At 38.3% G+C, this 18,485-nt stretch overlaps 1 protein-coding gene across 1 annotated transcript in view; it reads right to left on the reverse strand.

The window, feature by feature from the left end:
- SLC24A2 (solute carrier family 24 member 2) overlaps window positions 1-17,619 on the reverse strand; it is a 321,337-nt gene extending 303,718 nt beyond the window's left edge. The window contains exons 1-2 of the mRNA XM_004373517.2: window positions 17,048-17,619; window positions 276-608 (exon numbers count right to left, since the gene is read on the reverse strand). The gene's annotated coding sequence lies outside the window, so the exon portion shown is untranslated. The remainder of the gene's footprint in view (window positions 1-275; window positions 609-17,047) is intronic.
- Window positions 17,620-18,485: the final 866 nt, after the last annotated feature.

Raw genomic sequence — 18,485 nt, forward strand, 5'->3', positions numbered from 1 at the left:
TTATTAGTAGTTGCATTTTATAAATGAGGAAACTGACCCTTAGAAAAGGTTAAATAACTTGGCCCAGATCACACAGCTTAGAATTGGGCCCTGAATCATTCATTCAAAACTTCAACACCCACAGACACTAGGATCTCAGCGGATGGAATGAAACTGACTTTCCAAGGGGTCTTTCCTTCTAGGAGCCAGCGAGGTCCAGTGAGATTCATCTGAGCAGCTTCATCATGCAGTGGATCATCCAGACCCAGTGGTTCTGAACCCCTGCCCTTCCTTACCTGGGCATTCCAGAGACTGGAGATTTGGGGCATTGACCCATGATCCAGAATGCCAGCAGAGGACCTTGGATGGCTGGTGCATGCTTGACTGTATGAATTCTGGTCACCAGAGTACACGAAGTAGTTTTGAGTATTTTAGTCTGGCTTCCGGAGGACAGGACCCATTCAGGGTCTGCTGGTCATGTCACGCATCTCCTGGAAGCCTGAGTGAGAACCAAGTCCATTGTTGAATTTGCCACTCTTAAAATTCCTCCCCTACTCTCTGCCCTTTCCGTCTGAAGTATCTCCTTTCTGCCAGACCATAAAGTAGAGAGCTTATAAGCTTTGTTGAAACTGGAAGAAAAAGATAAGCATGGATTTTAAAAGCATGCCCCCAAATAAACTTGCCATCAAATCAGTTTAAGCAATTGTAGTACTGCGGATGTCAATGGATTCTCAATTACATTTGATTCATAGGTCGTTTATTTCCCAGGCTGAACTTAAAAAATTATTTCTAATTAGGAAGACAAAATATTGTCTTAAAAATTATTCAGTGGTTCAGAAGACAGAGAAAAGAAAGGGACAAAGACTTCCGGTAGTGAGAAAAAAAAATTCCAAACTATCAACATGCTAAATATTTACTTTCCTTCTGAAACAAAATTATTGATTTCCAAATAAAGAAACCATTTAGGCCAAAGATATGCCATTCAAATTGTAATTGCTTTTTCTTGCTAAACTTAGAATAGAAGAATACATGCATTAAAAATGTTAGCAATTCTAAAAGCAAACATTTTGCCCATGGTGTACATCAAATTAAAAATATTCTATCATAATGGAAAAGATAACATTACTTATCCAACATTAGTTGGACATGTGTTTTTTGTTTGTTTGTGGTGAGATTTTTCAGCAGTGAGATAGATTTAGATCATCCTTATGCTTGTCTGCACAGTCTCACCCAGTCATTTCCATAGTCCATTGGTGAAATGCCAAAGCAGGGTCAGGGATACTGGTTTTAGAACAAGCCGAATCCAATTGGCTCAGGAAGAGAAAAAACTCCAGAGTTTAGCATCTCGAGCAGAATATTCCAGCTGTAACCCAAAGCATCTATACCACTTAGAAGTTAAGGTCAGCCCCTAAGCCATGTCGTCAGAATTATTTGGCTGATGTCAAAACTATTAACTACTCCAATTCGTATCAGAGGAAAGTTATTGTCCTATACATAAACCTTTTAAAATCTTTTTATAGGCTATGTGGAGTCCCTGGGTGGCATAATCCGTTAAGTGCTTAGCTACTAACTGAAAGGTTGGCAGTTTGAATCCACCCAGAGGTGCTTCAAAAGAAAGTCCTGGCAATCTACTTCCAAAAGATCACATCAGTCAAACAAGTGTTTAGTAACTGATTTTGTCATAATTATTAACCAAGTCATGTTCTGCAGTCTAGACATTTCCAACGAGAGTTCAGTGCAACACTAATTTATTAGGATATTAAAAGATGACAGTTAAAAAAATAAAAAGATCCATGGTCCACCAAACTTGGGAAATATAGTTTTAAATGAAAACAAACTTTTTAGTGTAGGACTTATACACTGGCATAGCTATAGGCTCAGTGACAACCAAGCCTGTATCTAATTAATCTTTTTTTCATGTTTGAAAAGAAAGGTTTATGGAAGCCTACATTCTGAAATTATCATTGTCCTTATGCTAAAAATGTGGTACTAACAAGAACGTATTTTTTACAGATCTGTTTTCTTCATCTTAAATTACTTAGGGGTCATCTTCATTTTCTCTTTCTTTGGTGATATTTCTGTTTTAGCAACATGCTCAAGGCCAGGGATAATTTTTTTTTTTTTTCCAAATTTTATTTATTTTCTTGTTGTTGAGAATATACACAGCAAAACATACACTAATTCAACAGTTTCTACATGTACAATTTAGTGACTTTGATTATATTCTTCGAGTTGTACAACCATTCTCACCCTCCTTTGAGTTGTTCCTCCCTCATTAACATAAACTCACTGCCCCCTTAGGTTCCTATCTAATCATTCGAGTTGCTGTTGTCAATTTGATTCCATATAGATAGTTCTTAAAAGACCATAATGTTCAAGACAGGCCTTTCTGTGTGTGTGTGTGTGTGTGTGTGTGTGTGTGTGTGTGTGTGTGTGTGTGTGTGTGTGTGTGTGTGTGTGTGTGTGTGTGCGCGTGCATGCGTGCTTTAGATGAAGGCTTACAGAGCAAATTAGTTTCTCATTAAACAATTAATACACATATTGTTTTGTAACATTGGTTGCCAACCCCGCAACATGTCCACACTCTCCCCTTCTCATCCTTAGGTTCCCCATTTCCATTTGTCCAGCTTTCCTGTCCCCTCCAAAGCAGGCCTTTTTTTCTTTACTAGTAAAGCTAAACTATTGTTCAGTTTTAAGATGACTTCAGGGAATATTTTTGGTTTAAGGCTTAAAGATTATCTTAGGGCAATAGATTCAGGGGCTCATCCAACTTTCATGACTCTGGAAAGTCTAAAGTCCATGAGAATTTGAAATTCTGTTTTGCATTTTCCGCTTTTGATCAGGATTCTTCTACGGAATCTTTGATCAAAATGTTCGGTAATGGTAGCCATAGCGAAGCACCATCCAGTGCTTCTGGTCTCACGGCAAAGGAGGCAGTTGTTCATGGAGGCAATCAGCCATGCATTTCATAGCTTCCTCCTATTCCTGACTCTCTATCTTCCTCTGTTGTTCCAGGTTAGCCAGCAACCAATTGTTGTGCCTCAGATGGCCACCTGTAAGCTTTTAAGACCCCAGGCACTATGCAATGAACTAGGAGGTAGAACAGAAGCACTAAACGCATTATTAGGTCAATTAACTGGGATGTCCCATGAAACCATGACCCGAAACTTCCAAACCAAAGAACCAAATCCCATGAGGTGTTTGGTTGTACATAAGCAGCCTCAGCAGCTACTCTTTTTTTTGGTAGTTGTAAATATATCACACCTTTGCCAATTCAACTGTTTACCGTTGTACAACTTATTGGCAGCAATGACAATAATCAGCTGTGCAATACCCTTAATCAATGCAATTTTTCCAATGATTTCTACCAGCTGAAATGGGAAAATGCTGGCTTCATTCTGACTCTGCCCACGTTAGTACCATTAGGCCAGTGTAGTCTGGTTTCTCTTTTTCTCTTTGTTTTTGTATTTCTTCCTGGAACTGCCTGATGTGTCCATTGTGTAGTGATTGATCACATCATTCAAGTACATACCAATACCTTTTAAAAAGAGAGAGGAACAATGAGCCACAATTCTCATGGGAAGTATGGGTTAAAGTTTGGGCTTGTTGAAGCTGATGGAGAGAGACTATGAAAGATAAGGACTTATTACAGTTGGTGAAAGTTTTTCTATCAGTTTCTAAAACACAGCTTAACCTTAGCAATAATTTCAAGAAATGAAAGAGTGTCATTTTCGAAACGTCAAAACAGAATTGAGAACAAATAGCATAAGTGGTAAAATCATAGGAATTTAAAGGAGAATTGAACTTTCAATTCCATACTCTGCACAGACAGGCCTTAACTGTAATCATGCACGTTGTTGTTGTTAGCTCCATTTGGTCAATGCTGACTCGTGATGACCCCATGCGTGTCAGAGTAGAACTGTGCTTCATAGGGTTTCAAGGCTGTGGCTGTGACTTTTTGGAAGCAGATCGCCTGACCTATCTTCCCAGATGTCTCTAGGTGGATTCGAACCGTCAACCTTTCAGTTAGTAGAGGAGTGCTTAATCATTTGCGCTATGCAGGGACTCCATAGTCACCTTGTAACAGTGCTCATCCAGACCATAGAGCATTTTATTTAAAAGTAATGGAAGCAAACTCTATCATCTCCCTAGGGAGCACATTCAATAATGTACAAGCCTTATAACCGTAACTCTTGCTAAAATTAAACCAGTACCCAGCCTTGAACAGCAGTAGCCATCATCAGAAATAATAGGATTAAAGAGCCACACTGGGAAAGGAAAGTGGAACTATAGACCTCTTAACTTCAAATGATTATGGGGGCTTAATTACATGTCCAGCATCCCTATTCAGCTACAAATGAGTTTTTCCTGGGCCCTCAGCAGGGACTTCTCTTTTGTGACTTGACTTCTGCGGAATCAATTCAAATCTTGCCTCCCGTATGGTCAAAACATGTTTTTTACATCAGTCTTTTAATAAATGAGAAAGTCATGAGTCTTTGACCTGGTTTAATTAACACATTATCATCAAATCGGGTTCACAGATTGTTTTGTGAATATTTACATTAATTTTGTATCCAAATTATTACTGGGGTTTTCATCGAGGTAAAATTTACATACAGTAAGATGCAATCATCTTAAGTGTGTAGTTTGATGAGTTTTGGTAAGTGTTTACTGCTGTGTAAGTCCCACCCTAGTCAAGACATAGATCATTTTTATCACCCCAGAAAGTACCCTTGTACTCTCTTCTCCCCTCTGTAGGCAACTACTAATCTGATTTCTATCATCATAGATTAGTTTTTCCTGTTATGAAACTTCTTATAAATGGAATCATAAGTATGTACATTTTGTTAACGGACCTCATTTGCTCAGCATGTTCTTGAGAATTATCCATGTTGTTGCATGTATCGGTAGTTCATTCCTTTTCTGATGAGTGTATTTTCATTGTAAGAATATACACCAATTCTCCTCTTAATGGACAGATGGATGGTTTCACAGTTTTGGGCTATTAGGAATAAAGCTATAAACATTTTTATACAAGTCTTTTCATGGACATATTTCTTTCATCATCCTTAAAGTGGACCCAAAGAACATCTAAGTGTTTTAAAGACCCTTCATTCATTCATGTATTTATTACTGACACAAATATTTATCAGGTGCCTACTCTGAGTCAGACATTGTCCTAAGTGTTAGGGATGCACCAGTGAACAAAACAGACAGAATCTGTTCTCTTGGGGTTCATTTTCTAAAGGGAGAGTGAAAATAAGCAAGATAAATAAGTAAAATATATAGTATGTTATATGGAAATGAGTAAGTAGGATCATCCTAAGTAGGATGAATAAAGCAGAGAAGGGGGAATAGGGAGTGTTGGTATGGCCAGAGAAGCCACCACTGAGAAGATAACACTTGGATAAAGACCTCAAGGAGTGAGGGGACAAGTAGTCTGGGCATGTAGGGGGAGAACCTTCAGGTAAAAGAAGTGCAAGGCAAAGTCCTTCAGGCAAGAGTGTCCCAGTTGTGTTCAATGTGAAATGAGCCTTGAAGAAATCAGTAGGAGATGATGGGTGGAAGGGAGGGCTTCTAAGTAGAATGACATGCTGGTTATCAATTTATTACCTCTCAGCTCCAAACTCACCCTTTTTGGTTGCTCTGTGAAATTAGATCTGGGCCTTTAATCTGTTTTCCTTGACAACTGGCACTGAAGCTTTGTCAGTAGATAGCACTGGAGAGACACTGCAGAATAAAAGTTTGGCTTCCTGGTTCAAATGTGCTCATTTGGCAGGCTCCTACAAAAAGCCTGGCTTCTCCAGCACCCGGCTCCCTCAGTGCACAGTGGTCCACCTCTGGCACCCCTGTCAGGTTTTGTAGTGGACTGCCTTTGGTAACATACCTTCTCATGAACAACTTCCCCAACACCCTAGAGGGTGGATTTACAGCAAATTTGCTGGTGCAGCATCACAGTGACTTTGCTGCCATCCTGTGAGCCTCAGCCACGCCCTCTCCAACAAGGTCTCGATCTCAGCCCATGGGGAGAAAGGTGGTTCTTCCTTGACCCCACTATTTTAGCCCCTGGAGTAGTGGCTATTATATATTATTATTATATAATATTGTATTTTCTATTATATTAAGAAGCCCTGGTGGCACATTGGTTAAGAGCTCAGCTGCTAACCAAAAGGTCAGCAGTTCGAATCCACCAGCTGCTCCTTGGAAATCTTATGAGGCAGTTCTACTCTGTCCTATAGGGTCACTATGAGACAGAATCGACTCAATGACAATGAGTTTTTTAAAAATTATATCATATATTATATCTGCTATTTCTATACGCTTTAAAGTACTCTTTAATTGTACATTGCCAATCCCTTGTTCTCCAATTCCCTGCTATGGTTAATCGTTGTTTATATTAAGTTTTTCATGTTCAAATTACTGTGGTTTCTCTCTCCTAATTGGACCTACACTGATATAACCAAATCAAATCCATTGCTGTCAGTCGATTCTGACTCATAATGACCGTATAGGACAGAGTAGAACTTCCCCATAGGGTTTCCAAGGAGCAGCTGGTAGATTCAAACGGCTGACCTTTTAGTTAGCAGTCAAACTCTTAACCACTGCACCATTGAGATGATACAGGTGACCACACAATTTCATGACTAAACTGGGGTACTACTGAGAGTGAAAGGGGGAGCTATTAATAATTCCTCTGGGATAGCATAAATAAACTTGGACTCTCACAGAAAAACTAGGAAGTATGGTTCCCTACAATGGATCATTGTAATGATTTCGGTTTCACTTTGAATGAGGTGGATGGCCTTTGGAGGTTTTGAGCAGAAAGGAGAGTGACACAATCTTACACATTTTTTAAAGGGTCACTCTGGATGCAGTGAGGAATTTAAGCAAGAAATAGGATACCACACCTGTTAGAAACTAGTGACCATATCCTCAGCTTGTTTGTATCGATGCTTTTGTCTATTCTACATGGTATTTCTACCTGATAGTCCTCCTCTAAAATTTCCAAATTCTCCCCATTCTTCAAAATAGAACTCAGATGACTGTTCCTCCCTGAAGCCTTGCAATAGCTCTTTAGTTCCCAGAATTGACCTTATATAATGAGTAATTTTATACTTTATAATATCTCTCATAACAGTGTGTTATCACCTGAATTTATTATTAGCTTTTCAATTTTATGTCTGATTTCCCCAACCAATTGTAGGATCATTAGAAGCAAGAATTGTGTCTATTTCTGTGCGTGCCCCATAGTAACGTTTCTCAAGGGTTAGTGCCAGTCTATGAATAATGCTGTCACTGGATCACAGAAAAGGAAGAAAATAAGGATGATATAGTAAGTTTTTTAAATAAAGTCAATGTATTCAAAGTAGAGGACTGTCCTTTATTTTGAGGTTATACCCTTTCTACATTTATTGTGTCAATATGCTCCTTCTTTTTTGAAATCACATTAATAATAGATGGTAGGATTTTCTAAAGTCTTTATTTGGTGAAAATTAAAAATCAGCAATGCTAGATCTAGCCCCTACAAATGTGAGGGATTATAATCCTCTATAAAATCTCAAAGTCTAAAAACTAGTGCATATAGTGGTTAGTGTAATGCCTTGTGATGAGTTGCTGTTTGATATATTTTCACTCATTTGGGACTTCACTAATGATTAAGCCCCTGCCTTGAAGAGCTGATAGCATTCTAAACTCTCCTTGTTCAGAAATTTCCATATATATAAAATGTTGGAACAGAATTCTTCAAAAGACTTACTTTACTTGTATGCAAATTTGGATTAGATTCTGTTCATATGATTTTGAGGTAATTTAGTAGGAGAGAAAAATAGTTGCATTAATTATTTGACACTATGCAACTGTTATCTTGGACTATTTCAGGGGCCTAATGATACACAAAGGAGCCCTGGTGGCGCACTGGTTAAGAGCTCGACTGCTAATCGCAGTTCGAATCCACCAGCTGCTCCTTGGAAACCCTATGGGGCAGTTCTACTCTGTCTTATAAGGTCACTAGAACAGAAATAAACAGAAAACAGAACAGGCTGAGAAACTTTCTCATGTTACATTTATCCCATGGTCTAAAGCAGAACGTAGGGCCATTGTAAAGAAGTTTCCCAATTCACGTGAAAATCCCCACAAGTTAACTTCAGAATTTAAAATTTTAGCTGAAGCTTATAAACCTGGCCTGGCACTTAAATACTTTAATAAATATGTTAAACCCAAAAACCCACCCCATTGCCATCCAGTCGATTCTGATTTATAGCGACCCTGTAGACAGAGTAGAACCAACTGCCCTATACGGTTTCCAAGGAGCGCCTGGTGGATTCGAACTGCCGACATTTTTTTGGTTAGCAGCCTGTGGCTCTTAACCAGTACGCCACCAGGGTTTCCATAAGTTAAACAGATCAAGCAAATTCGCGAATTCGCGCTCCATTTGTCCCCCCTCCCAACCGGCCTGCTGATTAAACCAAGAGAGAGTGCCCCAGAGAGAATGTGTATCAGCAGCTTGAAGGTAGGTGCTTCTGTGGAAACTTGCCATGAGCAGCGAGCGGCTCTCCGCAAGAGGAAGGGAAGGAGGTGGTAGGAAGGCTGTGCACTGGTCGCTTCTCCCCGTCCCCCTGCCTTGGCCCTAGAGGGGCTGGACAGGCAAGTTGAGCCTGATGATTTAAGCCCCCTCCAGCAGCAATGGCTGGAGGCAATAGCGCCTCCTCCTGCTAATGCTGGCTGCAGCAGCCATGCGACTCCATCTAAACTGTTTGCAGGCTGGCTGTGCCTGAGCCTGGCGTACATGTGGCTGGCGCTGAGGATGTGGACACTGTGGAGTCCACTCTCTCATTCCCTGTACGTAAACGTAGCAAGCTGCCTGGGCAGATTGGCAGTGGCCACAGGCAGTAAGGGGAAAAAAAAAATCTCCAGGTACTGGGTCCAGTTGAGGGCAGGGGTCAGGGCAGGGCCATGGCAGCCCGGTTTTCCAGTGCTTCGCCCAGCTATTGTGCCCAGCGGTGCAGTGAGAGTTGCCCTGTTGACCCGGCCCCTCGGAAAGTTTTCCCCACAACCCCAGGGTGCCTGGCTTTTGCCCTGTGGCACCTTTTGTTGCGCTGCTCGGGCAGAAAATGGCTTCCCCCTCCCCCCACGGGGGGGTCGGGTTATGAACACTCAGGAGCCCTGCATTGTTCCCAGCCCCCAGCGGTAATTGCAGATGCTCTGTCCCCTCAGGGTCCACTCTCAGCGGCAGAGCACAAGGAACTTCAGCGCCAACGCATGACGAAAGACACTCATCTAACACCAGGAACTGGAATTTAAAGAACTAGACCAAACTCATCATCCCGGTCTTTGTAACCCTTAAGCAACAAAATGAAAGGCTGGTTCCCGTCTTTTTTTGTCTAATAGAATGTCTGAACATACAAAGGGTCTACACTGTTGCAATAAGTTAATAATTTACTGGGCTGTTCTAACTCTCAACAGGCGTATCTTAGCAGTAATATCCCGTTGTTACAACATTTGGACAGAGGAGGTCACAAGGCCTCCAGAGAAAAATTATCATTAGCCCAATCTTCTGTTAAATACTTGAGACATAATTTCAGCAAAGGGAGTCACTGTAAACCCCAAAATAAAAAAGAGACCATCTTAGCTTATCCTGTCCCTACTACAAAAAACAATTAGAAGGATTTTTAGAACTCTGCAATTATTACAGAACTGGAATTGTTTTTACTGGCTCAAGCTCTTACGTTATCTTAGGAGTTCAAAGCCTGAAACTTTTCAAGTATGGGAGGATGGCCACTCCTAGAGTTTCCTAATTATAATTCAGACTTTTTGTCCACAGGGCTTCTAACTATACCCTGAGCCGTCATTTGAAAACACAGAAGACAACAGAAACTCATTGATTTTTATGGTATCTAGCTGAACCCGTTAGCAAGGGGCTACCTCCCTTGCCCTAGAGCACTGGCTACAACCACTAGACTAAGACCACAGCAGATATAGTTTTGAGTAATCTTTTTAACGTTTATGTTCCCCAGATGGTGGCAGCCATTCTAAATTCAACATTAACTCAACATCTTCAGCCAGCAGACTGATTTCTTATGAAGTTTTCCTTTTGGCAGCTTCTAATATTTGGTTACATACTGTAACCTCTCTGAATCTGGCTATGTGGTTACCTTTACTGAATAATAATAACCTTTTACCCCATGATTGCTTAAATCTTAACTAAACAGCTTTTGTCTCCTAGGCAGGATTTACCAGAAACCTCGTTATCAAATCCTGATTTAATCTTATTTGTTGATGGGTTGTACTTAAAGACTAAACCTACCAGCTCTCGTTACCAGGGAGGATATGCTGTGGCCACTTCCACTGAGGTCTTCAAAAGTGGCGCTCCTTCAGATGTCACTTCAGTTCAGCAAGCTAAACTGACTGTACTCACGAGAGCTTGCAAACTGGCTTCTGGATGGTTAGTAAATATTTATGCAGATTCGAGGTATTTTTTTTAATTACTCATGATTTTGGCATGTTATGGAAACAAAGGGGGTTCTTAACTTCTTCTAGGACCCAAGTTAAAAATAACCCTTTAGTACTGGACCTCCTGGAAGCCCTTTTGCTACCCTCTGAGATTGCCGTAATTTAAATCCAGGCCCATCAACTCAACGGGGGTTCCACGAATAGGAAATTAAAGGAAATAATTTAGCTGATACAGCAGCTAAACAAGTCAATTCACAATCACCCTTTAGAGATGCCCTTCTCATTCATGGCTACAATTCCACTCATGATTATGATGAAAAGGATGGAATAGGTAATAATAGAACAGTTAGAATGCCTGTAAATATGACACCTTTAAAATGTTGCCCAAAAAAATTCTACCTGAAAGAAATTTCAGAATCACTTTTTAAACACCAACAATTAGCCCCCACAGAGGACATTAGAGAATGGGAACAGGCTGGCTGTCATCCAGATCCAACCACTGGATTGTGGTTCTGGTCTAATAAAAAAACCCATCTTGCTAGAATGCTTACATGTTCCTATGGTTAGAAATTTCTAGCATGATAATATAGGAATAATGACAGGTAAACTAACCAGGGCTTTAGAAGCCCATTTGGTGAAGAGACTTTTCTGTCACTGCAGACCATATTTTGCTCACAGTTTTAAAGATCACTCCTCCCTCCCCACCTTGTTTCAATCCTGTCAATGCCCCTCACAAGATTTTAACAGTTACGTATGGTCCCTTGCATTAGGAGACTGTTTCAGATGATGAACAACCTTTTAACATGCTTGTAGAGAATCCTTCTAGGGATGGAGGAATTGCCTTAAAGGATTTATCTGAACATCAAAAATCAGCCCCACATGATGAGGTTGAAAAAGGGAAGAAACATGGTTGCTCCCAATGCCCCACCTCTGGAATATAGATGGGACCTAATGAGAACTTAGTTCTCCCAAATCCCTGCAAGCCCTTGTACTGAAGGCATTGTGCATGAATACCCATTTGGGGAAAGATAAGATGATATAAATTTCAAAGAAATATTGGTAGAGGAATTTTATGAAGCTGCTGAACAACTGGATTCCCAATGTTCAATTTGCTCTCAATTTAATTCAGGTAAGCCTTATAAAGCTCCACCTTGGAGATTTCCTTTGTCGTCAGGACCAATGCTTGAATGGCAGATTGATTTTATCCAACTTGTCCCCTCAAGTGGTTACAAGTTTGTATTAGTAATGATTTGTAGATTTTCTCACTGGGTAGAAGCTTTTCCCAGTCATTGAGCTACTGCCACGTTTGTGGCTAAGAAACTTCTTGAGAACATTATCCCCACTTGGGGAGTACCAAGCATCCTTTGTAGTGACCAAGGTACCCATTTTACTGGGCAAATAATTAAGGAAATATGTAAAATCTTCCCAGTTTTTCAAAGACTTCATAGTGCTTATCCTCAATTCTCTGGTCTACTTGAAAGAACTAATAGTATAATGAAAACTCAACTAGCCAAACTTTCCAAATCATCACAATTGCCTTGCACTAAGGTGCTGCCTCTGGTCCTTTTAAATTTAAGAACTACTCCATTTGGACTTCACAAATTGACTGTTTATGAGATTATTACTGGATGGCCAATGGCCCTCCCCTATTTGGCTACATGCCCTGATTCAAATTTAGTTCAATCTGATTTGTTACAATATTGTAAATCTTTGATCCAATATTCTAAAGAATGCTTTACACAGGTTAAGGAAGCTTTTGATAATCAAAAGCAGGAAATATCTAAATTACATAATGTTCAACCTGGAGATCAGGTTTACTGGAAAAGATACCAATTAAAAGATTCTCTTGCACCTCAATAGGAAAGACATTATTTGGTCCTTCTCACTAATCCCTGTGCTGCTAAATTACAGGGAGTTAAGGCTTAGATTCATTTATCCCAACTGAAGAAAGCCCTAACTCCCAAATGAACTGTCGAGCCTCATGACAGATTGAAATTAAAATTGAAACATCACCAAAAAAAAAAAAAAGAAGCAGATGATAGCAGGGTAGACTGCTTTCCCAAGATCTCCAGACCGGACTTGAAACTGCCTGTGCAGTCTGCAGTAAAATTTGGACTGTTTGCCTTTATTGTTTTTGGTATTTTAGTATCGTTATCTGTTATCCATGATTGTGGGATTATATCCCGGTAGTTTTAGTGATGATATTATGCTAATCATTACCTTTGAAATAAGTTGTTTAAATGAGGGCTTTAACTTTTTTGAATTTTTCTTAGTCACAAAAAAAAAAAAAAAAAAAAACCCAAAAACCCCAAACCCATTACTGTATAGTCGATTCCAGGACAGATTAGAACTGCCCCATATGACTTCCAAGGAGCAACTGGTGTATTGGAACTGCTGACCTTTGGTTAGCAGCCAAGCTCTTAACCACTACACCATCAGGGCTCCTTTTCTTAGTCACTGGGATCAAAGTTTTAGTTGTAGGTATTTTGATTGTTTTAATTACCTAACTCATCTGTGGTACCAATTTCTGACCATCATAGTCATTTTTGCTTAATTTATAACTTGCCATTGCTTTTGAAATAGCGTTTTGTTTTATAAACTTGAACTTTTAGCATGTCAAAAAAGTTTAGTGTAGAGGTACTAGAAATTTGTTTTCTGATTACCCTAATCCTTTTTATTATCACTGGACTCAAACTGTGGAGTATTATTCTTTGATTTAATATATTGTTGTTCCTCTGAGAACCTAGACCTTTTTATAAACACCACTTTTAGAGAATAGTTATATTTCTTATGACCTATCTGAGATTGGAATCCATATTAGTTCTTTTGTTTTAAATTCTAATCGTATTTTTATAATTGTTACCACTATTTATGTTATTAACCCCTTACTATCAATACCAATCACAGATTAATTTAGTAAGTCATATGAATATTGAAGTACATTGTATCTTTTTATCATTAGCATTCTCATTATATTTGTCCTTTATTGCTTAGTGGCCTTTTTATTCTCCTTTATACTTTTCACTGCTGAAATTTATTTTGTTACTCTCATTTTCTAGATATTTTCAGCTGGCTACTGTCAGGCATTGGATCATGGATTAAATCTATATTGTCAACTGGATTAATAATACTCATTGTCATTGTAATAATCATAGGGACTGTTAAATGTTGCATGAATTTTTTGACAAATGCCATTACTCAAAATACCCATTTGATGCCTATGAAAAGAATATTGTACATTGACAGTACTTATATTTCAGAAGGACTCAAGCCTACTCCTTGAATAAGCCATTAGATGTCAGGTTATTCCTCTAATGTGGCCTGCCCTGCACTAACCCTCAAGTAATAAAATCACAGAAGTAAGAAGCTATGGCATGGTGAAGACATCAAACAGTGCCTAGCTACCTTTTCACAATGTTCTGCTGCTATTTGTAGTTTTCTTTCATTTTTCTTGAATCCATGGTCAGCGCCTCTGGAAGCAGCAGTCAGGAGATCAAATGATGTGTTGCATTTGGACAAATCTGCTGCAAAAGACCTTTTTGAAATGTTAAAAATTGAGGATGTCACGTTGAGAACTGGGGTACACTTGACTGAGACTATAATATTTTTGGTCACCTCATATGCATGTGACTGTTGGATGGTGAATAAGGAAGACCAAATAAGAATTGACACCTTTGTATTAGGGTGTTGGTAAAGAATACTTAATGTGTCATGGACTTCCAGAAGGGCAAAAAAAATCTGTCTTGAAAGAAGTGCTGGGCAGGGTTTTGTTCTGTTGTACATGGAGTCACTAATAAGTCGGAGCTGACTCAATAGCACCTAACAATCATAACATTTTCACATGCATAGCACCTGAGGTCTTAAAGACGTGTAAATAAGCAGCCATCTAGAATAAACATATGCTCAAAGTCCATGCAGAAGAAAGCCTTCTTTCAGAATAATGGTTAGTGAACCGATCAAAGAATTTCTCTTGAAGTCCTTGATCAAAAGGAGGGAATGTGTAAGGGAATTTTAAAAAATTGAGGTACCTGATAAGATCTGAAATGGCCAGTTTGAAGTTTGGATGTGATTCCTTGTATGCTAGTTCTGTTTTCACCCTAGTGGCAGCCATCTTCTGTACTGTTTCTAAAGAGGAATGTCTGGTAATGATGACGTATCTACACTGCGACCCCCTTTGTCACATACTCATGTAATTGCCACACTGTAACCAATCTAAGAAAGAGACTTATACCCTTTTAAGCCAATTGCCTTATAGAGCTTTCATAGGAATTCCTGCCTTAAGAGTTCTTGCCACAGGGAAGTCCTGCCTTAAAATAATCTACTACCAATCGAGTAATGTCTTTTGATGATCTAAGCCTGTAATTACCAATCAGTAATGTATTTTGGTGATCTAAGTTTGTATATACCAATCAAGTAACCATATCCATTGTTCCCCTCCTATAAAACATCACTGGTTAGTTGTGATATTGGATTACTGGATTACTGGATTCCACCACATGGAGTTCAGTCTATTTCCAGCTTGAGCTGTCAGAGTACAGATGTTTACTCTAGAACAAGGTAAATATGTGGGAAAAGATAATGATTCAGAAGGTAAGAAACAATGTAAGCTTTTGCATCTTTTACAAAACTTCTATCCATTCGTTAATTCAATATTGTCCACTACTTAAATATCTCTGGGAAAAGCACCTCTTAGAATTTAATGTTAGGAATAAGCTTGTATCTCTCAAAGAGCAAACTTCTTTCTTTTATCAATAATATGAACTACATAATTCATAATTTATTTTTTTTTTAGCCTTGATTGCCAAGAAGTTCATTGCTAAATGTCACTTTCAATTGTGTTAACCTGTCTTCTCACTGGTTGCTGATGTGGATCTCTTCTTCCTCTCTCTCTGGTTCTTATTCTCTCAGATTTTTAAAACTGTCTTTATATATATGTGTTCTGGAGGTACACTGTTTCATTTACTTATGGGAAGTAGGAAAAGTGAAAATAATAAATATGCTACCAATAAGTAGAATTATCTACATTTGGTGGGAAAATTTGGAGCTCACACAGAAGGCCAGTATAACACATATTTTGCTATCCCTTTATCAGCTTTGCACACCATTTAAACCCCTGTGAATTTATTTTGAATTATTTATTTTTTTCATTACACCAGTAAACAACTGGCCTAATTTGCTTAGAACAAATAGATAGTACATTCATGGGGCCCAGAGTAATTGTGTAGTCACTTTACGTTTGGATGGAAGAAGTTTCCAAGCTGCAGAGCCTGAACCCAGCTTTGAATCTGACTGTCAAAGGACTTATCTTTTCAATAGGAAACTTTAGATTAAATTTGACAATTTTCAGCAATGACCTTGTGACAGTAATTCCTGTTTGGAAGCAGACTGTGTTATAATCCTTGCATTATTATGTAAACCATTCAGAAATAAAAAAGTTTTTTTTTTTCTGAATTTAGACGCATGTTAACTTGATAACACTGAGCTTTTTATGTGTTTAGAGGAGGAGAAAGTTGAAACTTTAGATTTGCTGTTAAATTTTATGCTCAAACTCAGGGAGACAATGAGTGGGTTCAAATTTTGGCTATCTCATATTTTAGCTCTGTTAAATTACTTGTGCAAGTTATTTAAATTCCCTGTGCCCCGTTTCCTCATCTATAAAATGTGCAAAATGATAGCACTGATGTGGAAAATAAATGATACATAGTAGTGTATATAAATATAGTAGCATATATAAACAATTGTATATAAATGATTACAAAAAACAAAACCCAAACCCATTGCTGTCGAGTGGATTTCAACTCATAGCGACCCTATAGGACAGAGTAGAACTGCCCCATAGGGTTTCCAAGGAGTGGCTGGTGGATTCGAACTGCTGACCTTTTGGTTAGCAGCCACAGCTCACCATACCTCTCAACCACTGTGCCACCAAAGCTCCACATAAATGATATATAGTAGTATATGTACAGTATTATATGTAAATGATATATAGTATTATATGTAAAGCACTTATGATGGTCCCAGGCAAATGTTAGCTATTATTAACATTTTACAACTATAGAAATATATTTATTTAGCATAATATATTTAGCTTAAAAATTTATTTAGCATAAAATATATTTATTTAGCATAAAATATATCCCCTCCTTGGCCAGAACATTTATTGAACTTCAGAAGTTCAATAAATGTTGAAGTAGAATAATCTGAATTCTGACTAGCTGCTATTCAAAGTTGGTATTTACTGAGTGCTGAGGATGCCCCAAGGAGCCCTGGTGGTCCAGTGGTTAAGTACTCAGCTGCTAACTGAACGGCTGGTGGTTTGAACCCACCAGCTGCTCTGCACAAGGAAGATGTGACAGTTTGCTTCCATAAAGATTACAGCCTTGGAAACCCTATGATGCAGTTCTACTGTTTCCTACAGGGTTGCTATGAGTCGGAATCAACTCAACGGCAATTTTTTTTATTATTACATTTATGACCCTACTTTGTGAACATTCTATTTCAATAGACAAATCAACCACTAGTGGAGGAAAAAAAAAAAAAAGATTTATACCTATTTTTAAAAACAGAATGCACCATCATAAAGTAGTTGTGAATATGCGTGAAAATAAAATTTACTCACCATGTGTCAGCTATAGCATAGAAATGCGTCTATTTTTATGCTGTAGATTTTCTGTAAAGTAACCAAGCAAACATCTTTATTCCTCTCTGTCTGGAATGTTATGGCTCGAGGAAGGCATAAATATAGCCAGCACCAATCTAAACTGTGAAGACCAAAACACTGAGATGATATTTCATCAACAATCAAGGACATTTAAACTGAATGTTTCATAATGTATTTAGATATAGAAAGTCTTTAAAGGGTTGTTGTGAAAAAAAAAAAAAAAAGAGCTGATAAATATGGACAAGATTTGAAAAGCAATTAATTTTCACTTCATCAGCAGGTCATTTTCTCAGGGAAGAGGCCCAAAGTCAAAACAAAAAAAATAACATCTGCTTTTCTTGTAGGATCAATTTTATAACATAGGGCTAGGTTTCTGAGTAAAGGCCTGGTTTTCAATCCTTTTTAAGAATGTTCCCACTAAATTCTATTAATGCTCATACACTATAAAGATTTTTAAATAATTAAAAATTAAGCAGACATCAGAATAATTATGTAAACTTATATTTAATTGATACAGGAGCACAGGGTATTATTCAATGATCTCATCTTTTTTCTCTATAATTTCTAGGTTATACTGCAACAAATGAGAAATTCAAATAATTATTTTTTCTAACTTGTATTATAAAAATTTTCAAACACGGAAAAGTTAAGGAAGTACAACATCTGGATTATGTACTCACCACCTAGATTCAACAAATTCTTTTCTTCTAAATGTGAAAATTAAAAAAATATATAAATTACATATATAAAAACTATTGTTATTATTGTTAGGTGCTGTTGAGTCGGTTCCGACTCATAGTGACCCTGTGTACAACATTGCCCAGTCATGTGCCATCCTCATAATCATTGCTCTATTTGAGCCCATTTTTGCAGTTACTGTGTCAATCCATCTCATTAAGGGTCTTTCTCTTTTTCGCTGACCCTCTGCTTTACCAAGCATGAGTCCTTCTCCAGGGACTGGTCCCTCTGATAACATGTCCAAAGTAAGTAAGATGAAGTCTTGCCATCATTGCTTCTAAGGAGCACTCTGGCTGTACTTCTTCCAAGACAGATTTGTTTGTTCTTCTGGCAGTCCATGGTATGTTCAGTATTCTTCACCAACACCATAATTCAAAGGCATCAACTCTTCTTCTGTCTTATTCATTGTCCAGCTTTCACATGCATATGAGGTGATTGAAAACACCATGGCTTGGGTCAGGCACACCTTAGTTCTCAAAGTAACACCTTTGCTTTTTAACACTTTAAAGAGGTCTTTTGCAGCAAATTTGCCCAATGCAATACATTGTTTGATTTCTTGACCGCTGCTTCCACAGGTGTTGATTGTGGATCCAAGTAAAATGATATCCTTGACAACTTTAATATACAAAAATTACATATATATATAATATATATTTAT

This window comes from Trichechus manatus, unplaced genomic scaffold (genome assembly GCF_000243295.1).
Source record: "Trichechus manatus latirostris isolate Lorelei unplaced genomic scaffold, TriManLat1.0 scaffold00025, whole genome shotgun sequence".
Classification (NCBI taxonomy): Eukaryota; Metazoa; Chordata; class Mammalia; order Sirenia; family Trichechidae; genus Trichechus; species Trichechus manatus.